We start from the raw sequence: 20,644 nt of genomic DNA, 5'->3' as shown, positions 1-20,644 counted from the left end.
TCAAAATGGCTGAAGACCTTATTACCTTGATCAAGGGGTACCCATCCCCCTCCAGATAAGAGGCCTAGGCAAGACACTGATTATGAATTTTCAGATCAGGTTTCTATTTCTTCTGATTCCTCTTCTGATCAAGAATTATCTGTACCTCCCTATGAGGATTCCGATGCAGGAGTCTATACCATCTGCATCACCTCCTGAGGATTATTCATTTGGAGATAAATTGCATACTTTGAGCGAGCATTTTCACTGGGAGAGTCAAAATGTCTCAATCAAAAGAGAGGCTCAGGGATTTCCTTCTCCCTCAGCACAGGCCTTTAACCATACCCCCTGTTTTAGACATTGTGGATGATGTGTTTTCAGAGTCCAGCTTGACCCCTGACTCCTTACCTCTGGCTCCCAGCAAGCCTGTCAGATATTACAGGGTCCCTGACTCGCATGAATTCCTATTTAGAAACCCTGCTGCTGATCATGAAACTATTTCAGAGTCCAAAGGGAATTAAAGCCTCAACAGCAAAAAAATCCTACCCCCTCTGACAGAGATTCAAGAGCACTGGATAGATGGGGAAAAAGGTTTATACATCTTCTACCTTGGCAATAAGGGCCTTAAACTGTCAATTTCATATGCTCAAGTATCAACATGTTATGGGATTGCTAAAACAAAAAATGTTGATTTCTGAATGTGCAGAAAAAGAAATGCATGAATTATTGCATACAGCTGAACAGGTTGGAAAGCATACTTTGCAATGTGGTTTTGATTCTTTAGAGGCCTCCTGCAGGGCCGCAGTTACTGGATCTGTGCTTAGGAGGCATGCCTGGTTAGAGGAACAAAATTTGCCTGATCGTGTTAAAGCTAAATTGTTAGATGCACCCTTACAACATGATACTCTCTTTGGTTTTAAGGCAGAAGAGGTTTTAAAGAAAATGGAAGACAAGGCTAAGTGTATGCAAACTGTAAAAGACTTTTTACAAGTGCAGCCACCAAGATTCAGTAGACACCGGCCTACAAAAAATTGGTCTTTTCCTGTGACAGACAGAGCTCAAAGGGGCAAATCCAGATGCCCTAAGGGTTCCAGATACCAGGCGTAAGATTCATACAGGTCAAAGCAATGGGGCACTTCTACCTCCAAATCTGGAGGAGATAAAGCGCAAACCTACAGAAAAAAGTCCCAATGACTTCCCCCTACTTGCACCAAGCACTTATCTTTTGGCGGCACCCTTAGGGTGAAAATTAGCACTTTTTGCTCACAATTGGCAGTTAATAACCCAGGACAAGTGGGTGCTAAACATAGTATCACAGGGATACAGATTCCACTTCCATACCCTGCCAGTGGCAAACGGTTGGCCAGATCTGCCAAAAAATCAATGGTTAGTGGCCCAGAAACCAGTTACGTCCCTCATGGATATGGGGGCCGTTCAGCCAGTGCCAGAACAGGAAAAAGGACAAGGTTTTTACTCTACTGTTCTTGGTACCCAGAAAGGACCAAGCCTGGCGGCTAATACTGGATTTATTGATTTTGAACACATACCTGGACATTCCAAAATTCAAAATGCTGACTTTGCAGCAGCTTCTGCCCATGCTGGGCAAGAATGCTTGGCTGGTGACTTTAGACCTAAAAGAGGCATACCTGCATGTCCCAATAAGACAATCGTGCAGAAGATACCTCAGATTCAAGGCTGGCTTAATGCATTACCAATTCTCTGCACTGCTCTTTATCTACTGCGTCCAGGGTCTTTACAAAATGCCTGGCACCAGTAATTGCATATTGCAGACAAAAGTATTCACGGACTGTCTTTCAAGCAGAGATCAAGGACATTCTTCAACACCTGGCGTTTGTGAAAAGGCTTCTAACATGCCTAGGGTACACAATAAACGAATAGAAATCACAACTGGTACACTCTCAAAAGATAACATTCCTGGGTGCAAGCTTGAATACAACTGCCCAGATGGCTTACCTCATGCCAGACAAGCAAAGGCAACTGACTACTTACTTCAAACTGATGGCAACAAAAACCCAGGTATCTGCAAGACAAATTCTGCAGGCTTTGGGCTTCATGGCATCCTGCATCCTACTAATTCCATGTGCAAGACTGCATATGAGTAAACTTCAATGGTACCTAAAATGTTTATGGAGTCAGCATTGTCACAGTCTAGAAACAATGATTCCTCTCATTCCCTGCCTACAACAGGAGTTTCTATGGTGGGCAAAGGCATGTCACCAAAACATGGGACGGCCCTTCACTCTACCACCGGCCAGCCAAACCTTAACAGACGCATCCGATTATGCCTGAGGGGCCCACATGGCGGGAAGATGCATTCAGTGCATGTGGACCCCAAAACAAATACATCTACATATCAACCAGAAAGTGATGCTAGCTGTTCAAAATGCCCTGACAGCCTTCAAGGACTTGCTTCATCCAGGACAACTACTGATAGACGGACAACGCCAAGGTCATGTGGTATATAAACAAGCAGGGGGGCACGCACTCATTCCCCCTTTACAGATTAGCCATGACACTGTGGGACACAGCTTTGACTTACCAAATACATCTTCAAGCTCAATTCCTGCCAGGAAAGCAAAATACTCTGGCAGACGATTTAAGCAGAAACCTTATGGATCCTCACGAGTGGAAACTAGATCCACAAGTATTCGGCATGATAAAGAAATGGGGGAGCCCAGACAGATCTATTTGCCTCTCCTCAAAATTATCAATTGAAAAGATTCTGCACAAGGACTTATCGCAGACAAGCATGGAAAGTGGACACCCTATCCTTCAGTTGGAAAAACCTATCAGTTTACGCCTTTCCTCCTCTGCCTCTTCTACCCAAGGTCCTCCTAAAAGTCAGACAAGAGAAACCAAAGATGATACTAATTGCCCTGAACTGGCCCTGCCAATACTGGTACCCAATCCTAAGGAACTTGTCAATACCCAGCTTGGACCTTACCTCAAAGACCTCAACTACTGTCCCAGCAAAACAATCAGATCCTGCACAATCAACTCCAGACACTGAACCTGGCAGCGTGGCTGATCATATCGTTATACAAGCAACGCCTCGTAGTAAGGCTGTGATGGATGTCATTTTGGAAGCCAGAAGGCCTAGTACTAGAAAATCTTATGCTGATAAATGGAAGAGATTCTGTGAATTCAGGCCGACTGAGGGTAGCCTACCAGCAGGATAACCCAAGTGTAATGACTGCAACAGTGAAACACGAAGAACATCTGATACAGCAGAACCAAATATTCCTCTGATATTACAATATTTAACTGAGATGCTTGACAAGGGCCTATCTTTTTCATCAATTAAAATTCATGCCTCTGCCGTTTTTGCTCATTACAATACAGAGCCACCAATCTTTTCTCATCCTTTACTAAAGCAATATCTTAGAGGAGCCAAAAATGTAAGGCCTCCTAGTAGATCGCCAATGCCTGCATGGGACCTCAATTATGTGTTGGAAAAGCTCACCCTGCCTCCATTTGAACCAGCTGCTACCGCTGATATAAAGTTCTTATGGAAAACAGCTCTGCTACTAGCAATTACTTCAAGGAGAGTTTCAGAGCTACAGGCCCTCATGGCTGTAGAGCCTTTTATCATATTTTACCCTGACAGGGTGTGTCTAAGGACAAATCCTACATTTATGCCTAAGTTGGTTTCCTGTGTGGGTCTTAACCAGACTATTAATCTGCCAACCTTTTATTCAAGTCCGCAGAACAAGGGGGAAAGAATTCTGTATTCCTTGGACATGCACAGACAGCTGAAATTCTACTTGAGCAGGACTAAAGCTCAAAGAAAAACTGAGCAATTACTAGTGGCATATGCTGCAGGATCAGAAGGAAAGGCTATTTCAAAGCAGACCATATCAAAGTGGATAAGCCATTGCATACGTTTCTGCTACTTACACCATGGTAAACCTGTGTCTAAGGGCATTAGGTCTCATTCCACTAGAGCTGCAGCTTCTTCTGCAGCCTTTCTCAGAGGAGTACCAACCAAAGGCATTCTAGAGGCTGCTACTTGGAGTTCAGCTCACACCTTTACAAAGCATTATCGTTTGCCTCTCTACTCAGTCCAGGGCAGGCTTTGCCACTGCAGTTCTGTACCGCCTTATAGCCTCACCTAATGCTTTTTAGCTTCAGCCACCCAACCATAGCTTTGGGATTCTACCCAAATGTAATGACCAACAGTGAAACATGAAGAACATAGTACAGTTGTGTACACTTACCATAAATGTAGATGTTTGAGTGTATTCACTGTTGCAGTCCAGGTTTACCCGCCCGCCATCCCCCTTTCATTCTGGAGTTTCTTTCCTTCTTTATCTTCTACAACCTATATGGTGTATTTGCTTGTAGATGAAGGTAAAGTTTATATTGATGCATGTATTTATATATACATAATTTTGCTACCTTTTTGGGGGCACCTGACATCGGGGGCAAGAAAAACAGGCGTCTGCTGCATGTCTTATACCCCTGACGACCTGACTTTATGGAAGAGGAGACTGCAATCGACGCAGGACCCAAGAATTTGAAATTCAGGCCAACTGAGGGCAATCTGCCAGCAGATTACCCTAATGTAATGACTGCAACAGTGAATACACTCTAACATCTACATGTATGGTAAGTGTACACAACTGTACTTTCCTCCTGTATTAGACATTGTTGATGCTTTTTCTGAATCTAGTTTGGCCCCTGATTCTTTGCCTCCTGCTCCCAGAAAACCTGACCGATATTACAGGGTGAAAAAAAGAAAGTCAGCACTCAACTCCATAACACAGACAATAGTTATTTAATGTCCAACTTCAAGACAGAAAAATAACATAACCGTACACCGACATGGTTGTGCCGGTTTCGGTAAATCCATCAGCAACCAAACATGATGTACAAAAATGAAGACAAAACCTAACTTGCTGTCTTCCAACTTGTACAGATTTCATATAGAAAGCATGGAGCGCCCTCTGGTGCATCAATAAAATAGTGCACTAGTTTATAAATGCATGAAATGTAATGCAAATAAACACAATTATCCCAAATATATAAATTAATATGTAAATCCAAATATAACAAACACATAAAGTGGATGCCTCAAAAATGATAATTCAAACCAGGGGAAAATAGAGCCCCTAGTTCGATGATCCAAATTTTCTCTTTATAGGTGAGCCTATCCTGTAAAACATGAGATTGTACATGTCTGTCCTTAATGTGATCAATGACCATAAAACAAAAATTTCCCATAGGGTGTTTGGAAATGTGTTTATATAAAGAACTGGACCCCTTTTTGTTTTTAATATCACTAAGATGTTCCCCTATCCTAACTTTAAAAGGACGGGAAGTTTGTCCAACATAGTAGGCTCGACAATTGCACTGGGCTAAATAAATCACCCAAGAAGTACTGCAACTGGCAAAACATATGTCATAAACTTGTGGACAATTTTGTGAGGAAAAGGTTCGACATTTCAACACCCTAGGGCAATAGGTACAATGACCACATGGATAGCATCCAAATAAAGGGCCTGTAAAGAGGTGAGCTTGAGTACTGGAACATGTATCTCTGTAATAAACCTTGTAATGACTGAAAAGAGAACCCAAAGGACCGCCCTTTCCGAAATTAATTGCAACACCGGTCCCCTATATATTTCTCTAAGACATTATCCGATTTTAACAAATACCAATGTTTATGGATAATGTTCATAAATCCAACTGTATTCCTCCCATAAGTTGTGACCAATCTAAGCAAATCAGACTTAGCATGATCCCGATTTTGATAGGATAATAAATCAGTTCTATCTTGCTGATTTGCAAAACGATTGGCCCTCGTGATGTCACCCCCTAAATAACCCCTACTTTTAAACCTGGAGATAAGATCCCTCTTGTAATGGTCGTATGTGGAGGAGCTGCAACAAATCCTTTTAACACAAAGGAGTTGCAACTTGGGGATGTTCTTGATGACATGCTGGGGGTGGAAACTGGTGGCATTGAATTGAGGAAATTTTCTAAATATCTCACTCTCGAGTGTTGGTATCCGTTCTTTTTACCAAAGCATCCAAAAACGTAATTTCAGATCTGGAAAAGGTCAACTTAAACTCAATCCCCCATATATATTACCATTTAGATACTCAAGGAATTCCAAAAGGAATTCCTCATTAGCTCTCCACACCATCCAGCAGTCATCAAGATACCTCCTCCAAATATCCATCTCGTTAATATAGATATTGTGACTGATGTCATAAATCACCTGATCCTCCACATACGCCATGAATAAATCTGCATAAATGGGGGCAAAAGAAGCCCCCATAGCTGTGCCCTGTCTGCCAAAAACACCTGTCCTTAAAGAACACATTGTGAATCGGGACCTGTTCAGTCATGCATACCAAGAGGGTATTAAAACCAGGCTTATAGATGTTGACCTTATCCAACCAATATTGCAGCGCCAAAAGTCCTGCCCAGTGGGGAATACTGGTATATAAGGAGGTGACATCCAAGGTGCACAAAAACCAATGGGACTCTAGTTGGGTCTCAGAGATAATGGAAAGGAACTGTGTAGTATCTTGAATTCTAGAACGTATATGTACCAAAAGTGGTTTTAAATATAATGTAAGAAATTCAGAAAGGGGTTCCGTAAGGGAGCCCCTACCTGATACAATCGGTCTCCTGGGCGGCCTTATGGGGTCTTTATGGATCTTCGGGAGAAAATAGATATATTGCCTGCTAGGAAAATCAACCTTAAGTTGATGACACACTTCATCATTAATGATTCCCTCCTCTGTAGCCAAATCCAAAAACTTAACATCCTTTTTAAATTGCAAAGTGGGGTCCACCTGCATTTCCTGATAATGATTATGGTTGGATAACTGGCGATCAGCTTCATAGTCCTCCAGATCCTGGACCACCACTGCTCCCCCTTTGTACGCTGAAAGAACAACAATATCCTAATTAATCAGTTTCTCCAAACATATCCTCTGATTTTTATTCAAATTATCTTTAAGCCTGTCCTGTTTATGTAGATATAAATGTAAATCTTTAAGGACAGCATTTTGAAATGTTTGGACAATGGGTTGCGTAGGTGGCCTGAACCTGGTTGCTATCCATGTGGTCATTGTACCTATTGCCCTAGGGTGTTGAAATGGACCTTTTCCTCACAAAATTGTCTACAAGTTTGACGTATTATGTTTTGCCAATTGCAGTACTACTTAGGTGATTTATTTGGCCCAGTGCAATTGTCAAGCCTTCTATGTTGGACAAACTTCCCATCCTTTTAAAGTTAGGATAGGGGAACATCTTAGTGATATTAAAAACAAAAAGGGGTCCAGTTCTTTAAACACATTTCCAAACACCCTGTGGGCAATTTTTGTTTTATGGTCATTGATCACATTAAGGACAGACATGTACAATCTCATGTTTTACATGATAGGCTCACCTATAAAGAGAAAATGTGGATCATCAAACTAGGGGCCCTATTTTCCCCTGGTTTGAATGATCATTTTTGAGGCATCCACTTTATAGGTTTGTTCTATTTGGATTTACATATTAATTTATATATTTGGGATAATTGTGTTTATTTGCATTACATTTCATGCATTTATGAACTAGTGCACTATTTTATTGATGCACCAGAGGGCGCTCCATGCTTTCTATATGAAATTTGTATAAGTTGGAAGACAGCAAGTTAGGTTTTGTCTTCATTTTTGTACATCATGTTTGGTTGCTGATGAAGGATTTACCGAAACCGGTACAACCATGTCGGCGTACGGTTATGTTATTTTTCTGTCTTGAAGGTGGACATTAAATAACGATTGTCTGTGTTATGGAGTTGAGTACTGGCTTTCTTTTTTTCACTTTTGGTTTGGTTTTCCAGCTGTGCACCAGCCATTCGTGCAGGAGGATGCTTTGGAGATATTACAGGGTTCCTGATTCACACAAGTTCCTTTTTAAAAATCGTATTGTGGATCCAGATACTATTTCACAGGGATCCAAAGGCATTAAGGCTTCTACTGCTAAAAATCCTACCCCTTCTGATCGAGACTCCAGGATGCTGGATAGATGGGGTAAGAAGGTTTACACTTCTGCAACCTTGGCCATTAGGGCTTTAAACTGCCAGTTTCATACGTAAAAGTAACAGCAACATGTTATTGGATTGCTTAAACAGAAAATGATGATTCCTTACTGTGCGGAAAATAAAGAATTGCAGGATTTAATGAACTCTCCTGAACATGTTGGGAAACATACTTTGCAATGTGGGTTTGATTCTTTAGAGGCCTCTTGCAGGGCTGCTGTTACTGGTTCTGTGCTCAGAAGGCATGCTTGGCTTAAGGAGCAGTCTTTACCTGATCATGTTAAAGCTAAATTCCTGGATGCCCCCTTAAATCAGGACCGCCTGTTTGGCCACAAGGCTGAGGAAGTTGTTAAAAAGATGGAAGATAAAGCTAAATCTATGCAAACTGCTAAAGATTTCTTACAAGTTCAGCCTCCTAGATTTAGTAGGCACTGGCCCTCTAAGAATTGGTCCTTTCCAGCCTCTTCAAGGTCTTTTCAAGCCAAACCCAGACATGGCAGGAAACCCAGGTTTCAGTCCCAGGGGACAAACAAGCAGTGGGGGGTTTCTGCACCCAAATCAGGGAGTAGTAAACTTCCAAGCACTTCCCAACTGACTGCTTCTTTAGGTGGAAAGTTTGGTCTGCAGGCCAAAAACTGGGAACTCATTACCCAGGACAAATGGGTTTTAAATAGTGTCCCAAGGATACATATTTCACTTCCACAACTTACCAACACCAAGCGGGTGGCCAGATCTACCCCCAAATCAGTGGGCAGAGGCCCAAAATCAAGTACTCTTAAGCATGGGGATTATTCAGTTGGTACCAGAAGAGGAAAAGGGACAAGGTTTCTTTTTGAGACTTTCCTGGTACCCAGAAAAGGCAATACATGGCTTCCTATCCTGGACTTTTCTACTCTAAACACCTTTCTGGTGATTCTAAATTTCAAAATGCTGATTCTTCACCAGCTGCTTCCTATGGTAGGAAAAGATGCATGGTTGACAACACTAGACTTAAAAGAAGCATACCTGCACATCCTTAGCAGGTAGTCTTGCAGAAGATACCTACGCTTCAAAGCAGGCTACAGGCGCTATCAGTTCTCTGCACTGCCCTTTGGCTTATCTACTGCGGCCAGGGTATTCACAAAGTGCCTAGCTCCAGTCATTGCATTCTGCAAGCAAAGAAATATTCAAATATTCCCATATCTGGACGATTGTCTAATTCAGGCAGAAAGCCAGGACATACTTTTGAATCATCTGGCCTTTGTTCAAAGGGTACTGACTTGTCTGGGGTACAACATAAACGGAATGAAATCACACCTGGTACCCTGTCAACAAATTATATTCCAGAAAGCAAGCTTGAATACAACTTCCCAGATGGCGTTCCTCATGCCAGAGAAACTGATTCATTTGGCAACCTACTTCAAACAAGTGGCCACAAAAACTCAGTTATCTGCAAGGTGTAAATACTGCAAGCCTTTGGGGTTCATGGCCTTCTGCGTTCTTCTAATTCCATAGGCAAGGCTGCATATGAGGAAACTGTAATGGTATCTCTAAAGCCTATGGTGTCAACATTCACAGGATCTATTAGCAATGATTCCTATCATACCTTGCCTACACCTAGAGTTCCTTTGGTGGGCAAATGCCTGCCACCAAAATTGGGGACTACCATTCACACTACCCCTGCTGCCCAAACCTTAGACGCATCAGACTATGCATGGGGGGCCCACCTGGCAGGGAAGTGCATTCAGGGCAAATAGAACCCAAGTCAAATGCACCTGCATAACAATCAAAAAGAAATGTTAGCTGTACAGAATCCTCTTAACAGCCTTCAAGGACCACATTCTTCCAGGACAATTAATGATACTGACACCACTGTTATGTGGTACATAAACAAGCAGGGGGGGGCACATTCTTGCCCCCTCTGCAGACTAGCCATGGCATTGTGGAACACATCCCTGAACTATCAAGTATATTTACAAGCTCAATTCTTGCCAGGAAAACTAAATACACTGGCAGACTAAGCAAGAAACCTCATGGACCCACACGAGTGGAAACTAGAACCAAGGATTTTTCAACATGTTGAAAAGCAAATGTGGGGTGCCCAGGTATAGACCTGTTCGCCTCCCCCCAAAATTATCAGTTGGACAAATTCTGACAAGGATTCCCCATGAACAAGCTTGGAAAGTGGATGCTCTGTCCTTCAGCTGGAAAAACCTATCCGTTTATGCCTTTCCTCCTCTGCCTCTGCTCTCCAAAGTACTACTAAAGATCAAACAAGACAAACCAAGGACGATTTTGGTTGCACCAGACTGGCCACGCCAGCATTGGTACCCCCTCTTGCGTAGTGCGTCACTGTGGGCCCCATGGCACATGCGTCAGACTCCTACTCTATTGTCTCAGCAGGAGAACCAAATTCTGCACCCTCTACTTCAAACACTGAATCTAGCAGCCTAGCTAATTACATAATTTCTCTTTTATCATCCCTCAGTAAACCAGTGATGGATATTTTGGAGGCAAGGAGGCCAGGTACCAGAAAGTCTTGCGCAGAAAAATGGAAAAAAATTCTGTGCCTGGAACCAAGCTCAAGGGATGAGCACAACAGTGGCCATTTTACCTCAGATTTTACAATACTTAACTGAGATGCTTCATAACGGCCTGTCTTTCTCCTCCATCAAAATTCACGCCTCAGCCATCTCAGCTCATTATAACAGAACCACCCCTCTTCTCTCATCCACTTTTTAAGCAGTTCTTCAGAGGGTCCAAAAATCTACGACCACCCAGGAGAGCTCCAACTCCGGAAAAGCTCACCATTCCTCCTTTCGAGCCAGCTGCCACTAAGGACTTAATTCCTTTCTTGGAAAACAGCTTTCCTTTTAGCAATCACTTCAGCAAGAAGGGTATCTGAATTACAAGCCCTCATGGCAGTGGAGCTTTTCATAATCTTTCATGCGGACAGGGTGTCCCTCAGGACCAGTCCTTCCTTCATGCCCATGGTGGTATCCAGTGTGGCCCTTAATCAGTCCATACATTTGCCAACCTTCTTTACTAATCGACAACAAAGGGGAACTGATTCTGCACTCCTTAGATGTGCACAGACAGCTTAGATTCTACTTGGACAGAACTAAAGCCCAAAGGAAATCTGATCAGCTACTGGTGGCATTTGCTGCAGGGGCAGAGGGGAAGGCTATTTCAAAGCAAACCATTTCCAAATGGATAGGCCCTTGCATTCATTTCTGCTACAACCACCATGGAAAACCACAGGGGATCAGGCCCCACTCTACCAGGGCTGCATCTACCTCTACAGCCTTTCTCAGAGGGGTCCCTACTAGGGACATTCTAGAAGCTGCTACCTGGAGTTGTGTACATTCACCAAGCATTACCATCTGCCAATTTTCTCTAAATCCTGAGCTGGCTTTAGCCACTGCAGATGTTCATCGTGCATACAGCTGCAGTAATCACAGATGGGTTTTCAGCCGTCAGGTCCTCGATCGGCGAATTCCAAATTCTTGGTCCGGCGTCGGTTGTCGCTTACTCTTCTGACGCCAGTGAGGCCAGAGTATATAAGACACAGCCGACGCCATGTTCTTCAGTCTTTTTTGCCGCGCGGTGCCCGAAGCAGAAGCAGTTCGCAAGTGCCGGTCGGCCAGCTCCTGAATTACAAAAAATTGGAAACCGAAGTCTTCATTAAAGCTAAGTACCCGTTGAAACTTTTCTTGCCTCAGACCGATGTCAGAAAAAGTTAATAATTGTATTTCTTGTGGGAAGCAAATACCGCATAAGGATTTCCATTCCCTTTGCATACCTTGTTTGGGCCCAGACCACGACGTCTCGGGCTGTCGCTTTTGCGCTACCTTCAATAAACGCACTATTAAGCGTCGGGTGGAGTTTGCCCAACACTACTTTGGTAAAGCTTTTGATTATAAAATGTCGTCTGACACTCCGACTACCGTTTTGTCCAAAAAACGCAAGGAAAAGGGCCGACACGCGAGGCCCGCGGTCCCCGCCGACACCACGCCAAAACAGGCTCCACGTGGTCCGGTTCTCAGCGAGACGCCTTAGCAGTCCCTGAATACCGACGACACTCCTTTGGCGGTGTCTTCTGTACCTGAGACCGCTGGGTCCTCGGCCCTTTCCCAGACTACTACCGAAGCCCCTGCTAATGTCGAGCCTACAAATGTGGACAGGTCCACCTCCACCCATGGTGTATTTAGGCCCTCATCTTCTTTTTCAATTAAGGCCTTTACTAAATCCAAAGCAGCCATGCATCCCACGAGGCCTGTTGCACAGGGCCCATCTTCAGGACCCATATCTAAAAAAACAGATGCTAAAAATGGCTGAGGATTTAATTACTCTTATCAGAGGTTCTCATCCCCCTCCTGACAAGAGACCCAGAGTGGAGGAAGATTCTCCCTCTTCTGATCAGGGATCCATTTTATCAGAACATTCTGATGCAGAGGAACACTCTTACTCTCCTTTTGAGGATTTGGATGCAGAACAGTCCATTCCTTCGGTATCCCCTCCTGAGGATTTTTCCTTTGGGGAAACCTTGCACACCTTGAGGGAACACTTCCATTGGGAAGGCCAAGACTTTTCAGATTCCAAGAAAAGACTTAGGAATTTCTTTGTTACCTCAACACAGACCTCTGGCTATACCCCCTGTTTTGGACATACTGGATGATGTCTATTCGGAGGCTTGTTTTAACCCTGATTCTCTGCCTCCTGCACCAGTCAAACCTGATGGGTATTACAGAGTACCCAGCTCTCACCATTTTCTCTTCAAAAGCCATAATGCTGACCCTGAAACCATTTCACAAGGCCCCAAGGGATTGAAGGCCTCCACTGCCAAGAATCCACTTCCTGCAGAAAGGAATCCAGATCTTTAGAAAGGTGGGGTAAAAAGGTATATACCTCGGCCACCCTAGCCATGAGGGCCTTAAACTGTCAGTTTCATATGATTAAATATCACCAGTACCTGTTATCACAATTAAGGAACAAAATGTCTCAACCTGAACAACCAGATTTAAAAGAGTTACAGGATATGATGCATAGTGCAGAGCAAGTGGGTAAACACACCTTACAATGTGGTTATGATGCCCTAGAGGCCTCCAGCAGAGCGGCTGCTACCGGATCAGTCATTCGCAGGCATGCCTGGCTTAGGGAACAAAATTTGCCTGCTCATGTGAAAGCTAAACTTCTAGATGCTCCTTTACAAAAGGATGTACTATTTGGTACTAATGCTGAGGAGATACTACGGAAAATGGAAGAAAAAGCCAAATCTATGCAAACTGTCAAAGCTTTCTTACAGGTCCAACCACCACGTTTTGGCAGAAATTGGCCTTCAAAAAACTGGTCCTTTCCAGCCACTGACAAGCCCCAAAGAGGTAGATACAGGCACAAGGGCAGAGGGCAATCACAAGGATCATATAGAGGCAGACAATGGCAAACTCCAGCACCAAGAGGTGGTGAAGACAGTGCACAACAATACAGGAAACAAACCCAATGACTCCCTCATTTCCATGCCAAGCATGTCTCAGCTGGCAGCACCTTTGGGAGGGAAACTAGCATTATTTGCAAGCAATTGGCATATTGTCACAACAGACAAATGGATACTGGACATTATAAACAGAGGCTACAAATTTCAATTTCACACTCTTCCAAAAATGAGAGGCATGCCAAACCTGCCACAAAATCAAAGGGCAGAGGCACAACTGCAAATTTCAAAGCTCATAAACATGAGAGCTATTCAAAAGGTACCTCGCACAACAAGCTCAGGGTTTTTATTCATGCCTTTTCCTGGTACCAAGCAAAGGAACCGCCTGGGGACCCATTTTGGATTTATCCATCCTACACACATTCCTACTGCACCAAAATTCAAGATGCTCACATTACAGCAACTTCTTCCCATGCTGGGCAAGGAGTTTTGGCTGGTAACATTGGACCTCAAGGAGGCATACCTGCATGTCCCAATCAGACAAAGCTGCAGAAGATACCTCAGATTTCTTGCAGGTTCAATCCACTATCAATTCTCTGCATTGCCCTTTGGCTTATCTACTGCGCCCAGAGTATTCACAAAGTGCCTGGCATCAGTGATTGCCTACTGCAGACTTCAAGGGATACAAATTTACCCTTATCTGGACGACTGCCTGATCCAAGCGGATAACAAACACATACTTCTGGAACATCTGGCATATGTGACACGGTTACTGCTTTCTCTGGGATATACAATCAACAAAGAGAAATCAAGGCTAACACCATCTCAGAAAATAACCTTCCTGGGTGCCAACTTTTACGCAAACACCCAGATGGCATATCTTACGCCAGAAAAACAGGGGCAACTATCTCAGTACTTCAAAATACTAGCAAAAAGTACCAGGCTTACTGCAAGGAAAATCCTGCAGGCTCTGGGATTCATGGCATCTTGCATTCTTCTAATCCCATGTGCAAAGCTGCATATGAGGAAACTTCAATGGTACCTAAAAAATCTATGGTCTCAACACAGTCACAGCTTGGAAACAATAATACCAATAATTCCATGTTTGCAAAAGGAATTTCTATGGTGGGCCCAAGCATGTCATAAACACAGGCCTTCCATTCTGCAAGCCTCAAGCAAAACAAGTCATAACCACAGCCTCAGATTCGCCTGGGCACATGAAGGACAGGTGCATTCAGGGCAGATGGTCCCAAAAGGAAAAGCACCTTCACATCAATCAAAAGAAATGCTAGCAGTAATAAATGCAATTACAGCTTTCAAGGACTTCCTGCATCCAGGACAATTACTGATAAGAACAGACAACACCACAGTAATGTGGTACATAAACAAGGAGGAACACATTCATACCCCTTGTGCAGACTAGCCATGACTCTTTGGAACTTGGCTCTGGAAAGACAAATCGAACTTCAAGCACAGTACTTGCCAGGATTGGAAAACACACTGGCAGACAATCTAAGCAGAAATATGACAGATCCACACGAATGGAAGTTACATCCTCAGGTGTTTACAGAAATAATCCAAACGTGGGGGAGGCCAGACATAGATCTTTTTGCCTCCCACAGGAATCATCAATTGGAAAAGTTTTGTTCAAGGACCTTTCATTCAGTTGGACAGCATGGACAGTTTACGCATTCCCACCTCTGCCTCTTCTGCCCAAGGTGCTTTTGAAAGCAAGAACAGATAAACCGAGGATGATACTGATTGTTCCAGATTGGCCAAGGCAACACTGGTACCCACTCCTGAGGAGCCTAACACATACTCCTCCCTGGTCCCTGCCTCTAATGCCTCTTCTGCTGACTCAGCACAGCTACAAAACTCTTCACAGTCAGCTGAAAACACTCAATCTCGCTGCATGGAAAATTCCTTAACACCACAACAGACCCTACTCTCCAAGGAGGTGCAGGATGTCATTTTGGAGGCCAGAAGGCCATCTACTAGAAAAGCTTACTCCGCAAAATGGAAGCGGTTTTGCTCTTGGAATGAGAAAAGAGGCCAGGACCCTAGAAAACTGAACTTGCCTTAGGTATTACAGTATCTAGCTGAGCTGCTGAACAGTGGACTTTCATTTTCCTCCATAAAAATACATGCCTCAGCCATTTCTGCAGAATTCAACACGGATCCCCCTTTATTTTCTCACCCACTCTTACGACATTTCCTCAGAGGGGCTAAGAATATAAGACCTCCAAGGAAGCAACCAATACCAGCCTGGGACCTTAATTACATACTAGAAAAATTAACATTGCCTCCTTTTGAACCAGCTGCCTCAACAGATTTGCAATATTTGTCCTGGAAAACAGCCTTCATTCTGGCCATCACTTCAGCTCGTAGGGTTTCTGAACTACAGGCCCTCATGGCGGTGCAGCCCTTTCTCATTTTCCATCAGGACAGGGTTTCCTTACCAACCCATCATTTATGCCAAAAGTGGTATCCAGGGTAGCCTTAAATCAAGCCATACACCTCCTACCTTTTATCCCAATCCTCAAAACAAAGGGGAAAGGCTGCTACACTCTTTAGACATCCATAGGCAGCTCGTTATTATTTGGACAGAACAAAGTCCTTCAGAAATCAGGACAACTTTTTGTGTCCTATGCTGTAGGGGCTCAAGAAACCAGTTACAAAACAGACTATTTCCAAGTGGATTGGCCACTGCATGCGGTTTTGTTATTCCTATCATGGGAAATCTGTTCCTACAGGTATCAGATCTCACTCCACCAGGGCCACAGCTACCTCTGCAGCCTTCCTCAGAGGAGTTCCTACCAAAGATATTTTGGAGGCAGCCACTTGGAGTTCTGTACATACCTTCACAAAACACTATCACCTGCCTTTATATTCCAGAACAAGAGCAGGCTTTGCCACTGCTGTTTTGCAGGGCATTCTGGCTCAACCCAGTTCCTCCTAGTACCTACCCACCCTATGCATAGCTTTGGGACTCAACCCATCTGTGATTACTGCAGCTGTATGCACGATGAACATAGTACAGTTTTGTACCTACCATAAATGTAGATGTTTGAGTGCTAATACAGCTGCAGTACATTTCCTCCCTCCTTCCCACTTGGTAAGGCATGGGGCCTAACAACCTCTTCATACTACCTGACTGGGTTATCCTGCTATGTTTTATTTGCTTGCATCCACTGATTTTGGATTATATTGCATTGCTTGTATATGTATATAAGCATTATTTATGTATTGCCTTCCTTTTGGGGGCACCTGACATCTGGGGCAAGAAAGACTGAAGAACATGGCGTCGGCTGTGTCTTATATACTCTGGCCTCACTGGCGTCAGAAGAGTAATGACAACCAGCGGACCAAGACTTTGAATTCGGCCGACCGAGGACGCCTGATGGCTGAAAACCCATCTGTGATTACTGCAGCTGTATTAGCACTCGAACATCTACATTTATGGTAGGTACAAAACTGTACTTTTTGCAGGTCCTTTTAGCTGGTCCTAATTCTATTTAAATTCCCCCTCCCATACTTAGCTTTGGGAATCTACCCAAAAGTGATGACTGCAACAGTGAAACATGAAGAACATGGTACAGTTGTGTACACGTAGATGTTAGAGTGTATTCACTGTTGCAGTCCTGGTTACCCTCCCTCCAGCCCCCTTCTTTTTTTAGATATACCTCTACTTTCCTTTGCTGTCTTCAAAAGCTTTTTGGTGTATTTGCTTTTTTGTTGGAGGTGTAACCTTGTACATTTATAGATTTAATTGCTTCCCATTAAGGGGGCACTTGACATCTGGGGCAATAAAAACTGATGTAATGGCGTCCGCTGCATGTTTTATACCCCTGACAACCTGACGTCATGGAAGAAGGGACAGCAACCGACGCAGGACCCAAGACTTTGTTAATCAGGCCGACTGAGGGCTACTGCAAGCAGATAACCCAAAGGTGATGACTGCAACAGTGAATACACCCGAACATCTACATTTATGGTAAGTGTACACAACTGTACTTTGTGGTACATCAACAAGCAGGAGGAAACCCATTTTTACCCACTCTGCAGGTTAGCCATGGCCTTGTGGAACACGACCTTGGATAACCAAGGTCCTCTACAAGCTCAATTCCTGCAAGGCAAACAAAATTCACTGGCAGACTAAAGCAGAAATATCCTAGACCGACAAGTGGAAATTGGAGCCCAGCACCTTCAACCTTCTGATCCAGAAATGGGGGACCCCAGAAGTGGATCTCTTTGCCTCCCCCATCAACCACCAGTTAAGCAAATTCTGCACCAGGAACCCTCACAGCAGGGCCTGGAAGGTGGATGCCCTATCCTTTCAATGGGAAAACCTCTCAATTTATGCGTTTCTCCCTCTGCCCCTTATCTAGAGTATAACTGTAGATAAAACAAGACAGGCCAAGGACAATTCTGATTGCCCCGGACTGGCCACGCCAGCACCTGGTACCAGCTCCTACGCAACCTAACAATGGTGGCATCCTGGCACCTACACCAGACCCCAACCCTGCTTTCTCAGCAGGAGGGACACATTTTGCATCCACAATTGCAAACCCTAAATCTTGCAGCCTGGCTTATTCCTTAAATACCCCACCGGCAACCCTAAGCAAGCAAGTGCTGGACGTCATCCTTGAAGCCAGAAGGCCCAGTACTAGGAAATCCTATGCCGAAAAGTGGAAATGTTACTGTTCTTGGATTCTGTCTAAAGGGAAGGACACAGCAACTACCCTCATTACCTCTAATCCTGGATTACCTAGCAGAACTACCCAGAGGCCTATCCTTCTGCATTAAAATCCATGCCTCTGACATTTCAGCTCATTACAATACTTAGCTGCCACTATTCTCTCACCCTCTCATCAAACAGTTCCTGAGAGTGGCAAACAACTTAAGGCCACCAAGGAGAGCACCCACCCCCACTTGGGGCCTTAACTTTGTTCTGGAAAAGCTCATGCTTCCCCCTTTTGAACCTGCTGCTTCAGAGTTAAAATTCCTCTCTTGGAAAACAGCCTTGCTTCTCGCCATCACTTCAGCTAGAGTGTCTGATTGATTTACAAGCACTGATGGCTGTGGAACCTTAAATGTTAAGTTGTCTATCTCGCCTTTGTTCTTGCTGGTTGGGATCGGAGCCGATCCTCTGCTCCGACTCGGCCATCTTCAATAGCTCGAGAGCTGTTTACTGGCTCAACCCCTTATCCCATAATGTCTAGCAATAGCTACCCAGATCTCGTTTGCCGCTTCAGCTGCGAGGGTGTCGTTTTTCTGGCTCAGGCTTGTATATTTAACTTTTTGTGTAAATTCTCTCTAGAATTTAACTTTTCTAGTATCTTTGTTTTATTTTAGCGATAGTGTTACTGTTGTGGTTAACTGTTTTTTCTATAGTGTTCCTCTTTTTTTTGTAGAACTTGTTTAAATTAGAGAGTTCTCTCCACCCCTCCCCCCCTTCCCCTGGTTAGCCGTTTAACTTAGAAGCTTTCCTATGGGTTTTTTTTTCTAGGTTAGCCATTTAAATTGGAGGCTATCCTATTACCTTAAAAAAAAAAAAAAAAAAGACAAACCTTTATATCCTTCTTAGATAGTACTAGTGTGCTTTTTGTGTCCGAGTATTTTTCTCTTATTGTCTGTGTTAAATTGGTTAGTTTCCTTTTTTTCCAGTACAGTATGTCCAAGGAAGCTAAGGTTTCTGGGTTTAAGAAGTGTGACTCATGCTGTCAGAAAATGTCTCTGACAGATGGGCACACTTCTTGCATCTATTGTTTAGGCGCTGTGCGCCTGCAGGACTCTTGTTCTATTTGCCATGCCTTTCGTCCAAGAGTCCTGCAGGAGAGGAAGAATAAGTTGATTCTTAGGGGTCTGTTAAAACCTCGGGATTCACCGGCCAAGAGTTCACAGCCAGTGAAATCCCCAAAATCCATTAAGCCGTCGTCTCCACTTTCGGAGCAGACTTCGGAACAGGATTTTCCTTCATCTGTTCCGGCTGGTACCGACGAGACAAACCTCCCCGTCGGCTCCATCAGAGGCTTCGGAGCTGTCGCGGAGCCACAAGAGGCTGAGGTCCCCTTCCTTAGAGTCTGTGCATTCGGCTCCTTGGTCTCCTTTACTTCAAAGTGAGTGTAGCCACCAATCCTCTCACTCCTCTTGATTCTCTAGGCTATCTGATCATGATGTGGAGAGAGTAGTCAGGTTGCTAAAGTCGCAGACACTAGCTAAATTGTTGTCCAGCCCTCCTCAACAGGTATCTGCTCCGTCCACTTGTCTTGATGTTCCTTCTCCGACTCCAATGAGTTCGGAGCCGGAGTTTGTTGGGGTTCGAGTAGTGGAACCGTCTGCTCCGATAACTCTATCTCCTTTGGTTCCGACGTCAGCTCTGATTCCCTTGGTGGTACCTTCCATTGAGGGATCTGGGCGCCGTGGCTCCCTCGTCTGCGCAGAGGGGGCGAGTGGCATCGGACCCTTGTCCGACCCTGTTCTCCCTCTCAGAGCGTCGGCGAGGTGAGCTCGGCTCCAATATCTGCCTCAGAGCCGTCCCTCTCGGTGCGGAGAAAGATTCCTATTTCTTCGGAACCGGAACTTTCTCTGTCTAGTGGCAGGGACGCCTTTGAGGTCATGCGGAGTGTGCTGTCCTCTGAGTCAGCTCCACTTTCAGCCCCACCGGCTCCATCCCCCGTAGTGCCTGTGCCAACCTCTGCTCCTCCTCCAGACCCTAAGCATAGGGAACCGATGCTCCAGGACACCCCATTGGGTGTTTCCTCCATCTTACGAGTCCTCTCCTGATCACTCAGGGGAGCCCCCTCGGAAGAAGTGTAAGAGGAAGCACAGTGACTCCCTTGAGTCTGTCACTTCTGATACAGACTTAGATGAATCGGAAGGGTCCCAGAGATCCCCCTCTGAAGATGTTTCCTTCTCGGACATCCTGGAAATGCTTAGGGAGAGGGGGAACTGGAATCCCCTAGCCCCTACCGAGGATGTCTGTATTTCTGGATGCTTTTGGTTCCCGACCTTCCACCTCCTGGGTTTCTCCGCCTTTCGATCCATTTATGGCAGTGGTGGCTCGAAAGGCTTGTTCAGCTCCGGATACAGTGGAACCAACTCCGAGGAAACCTGGTAAATTCATTACAGCGCCCCAGGATAAACGATTCCTTTCTAAAGGTGTTCTTGTTGATGCCAGGGTGGTAGCAGCA

The 20,644-nt window shown here is 44.4% G+C and overlaps 1 protein-coding gene across 1 annotated transcript in view; it reads left to right on the top strand.

The window, feature by feature from the left end:
* Positions 1-20,644, top strand: part of IPO7 (importin 7) — a 2,167,557-nt gene that overhangs the window by 1,586,258 nt on the left and 560,655 nt on the right. The window lies entirely within an intron of this gene.

This window comes from Protopterus annectens, chromosome 17.part0 (assembly GCF_019279795.1).
Source record: "Protopterus annectens isolate FY-2018-M chromosome 17.part0, PAN1.0, whole genome shotgun sequence".
Lineage (NCBI taxonomy): Eukaryota > Metazoa > Chordata > Ceratodontiformes > Protopteridae > Protopterus > Protopterus annectens.
This window is presented reverse-complemented; position numbering and strand designations above follow the sequence as displayed.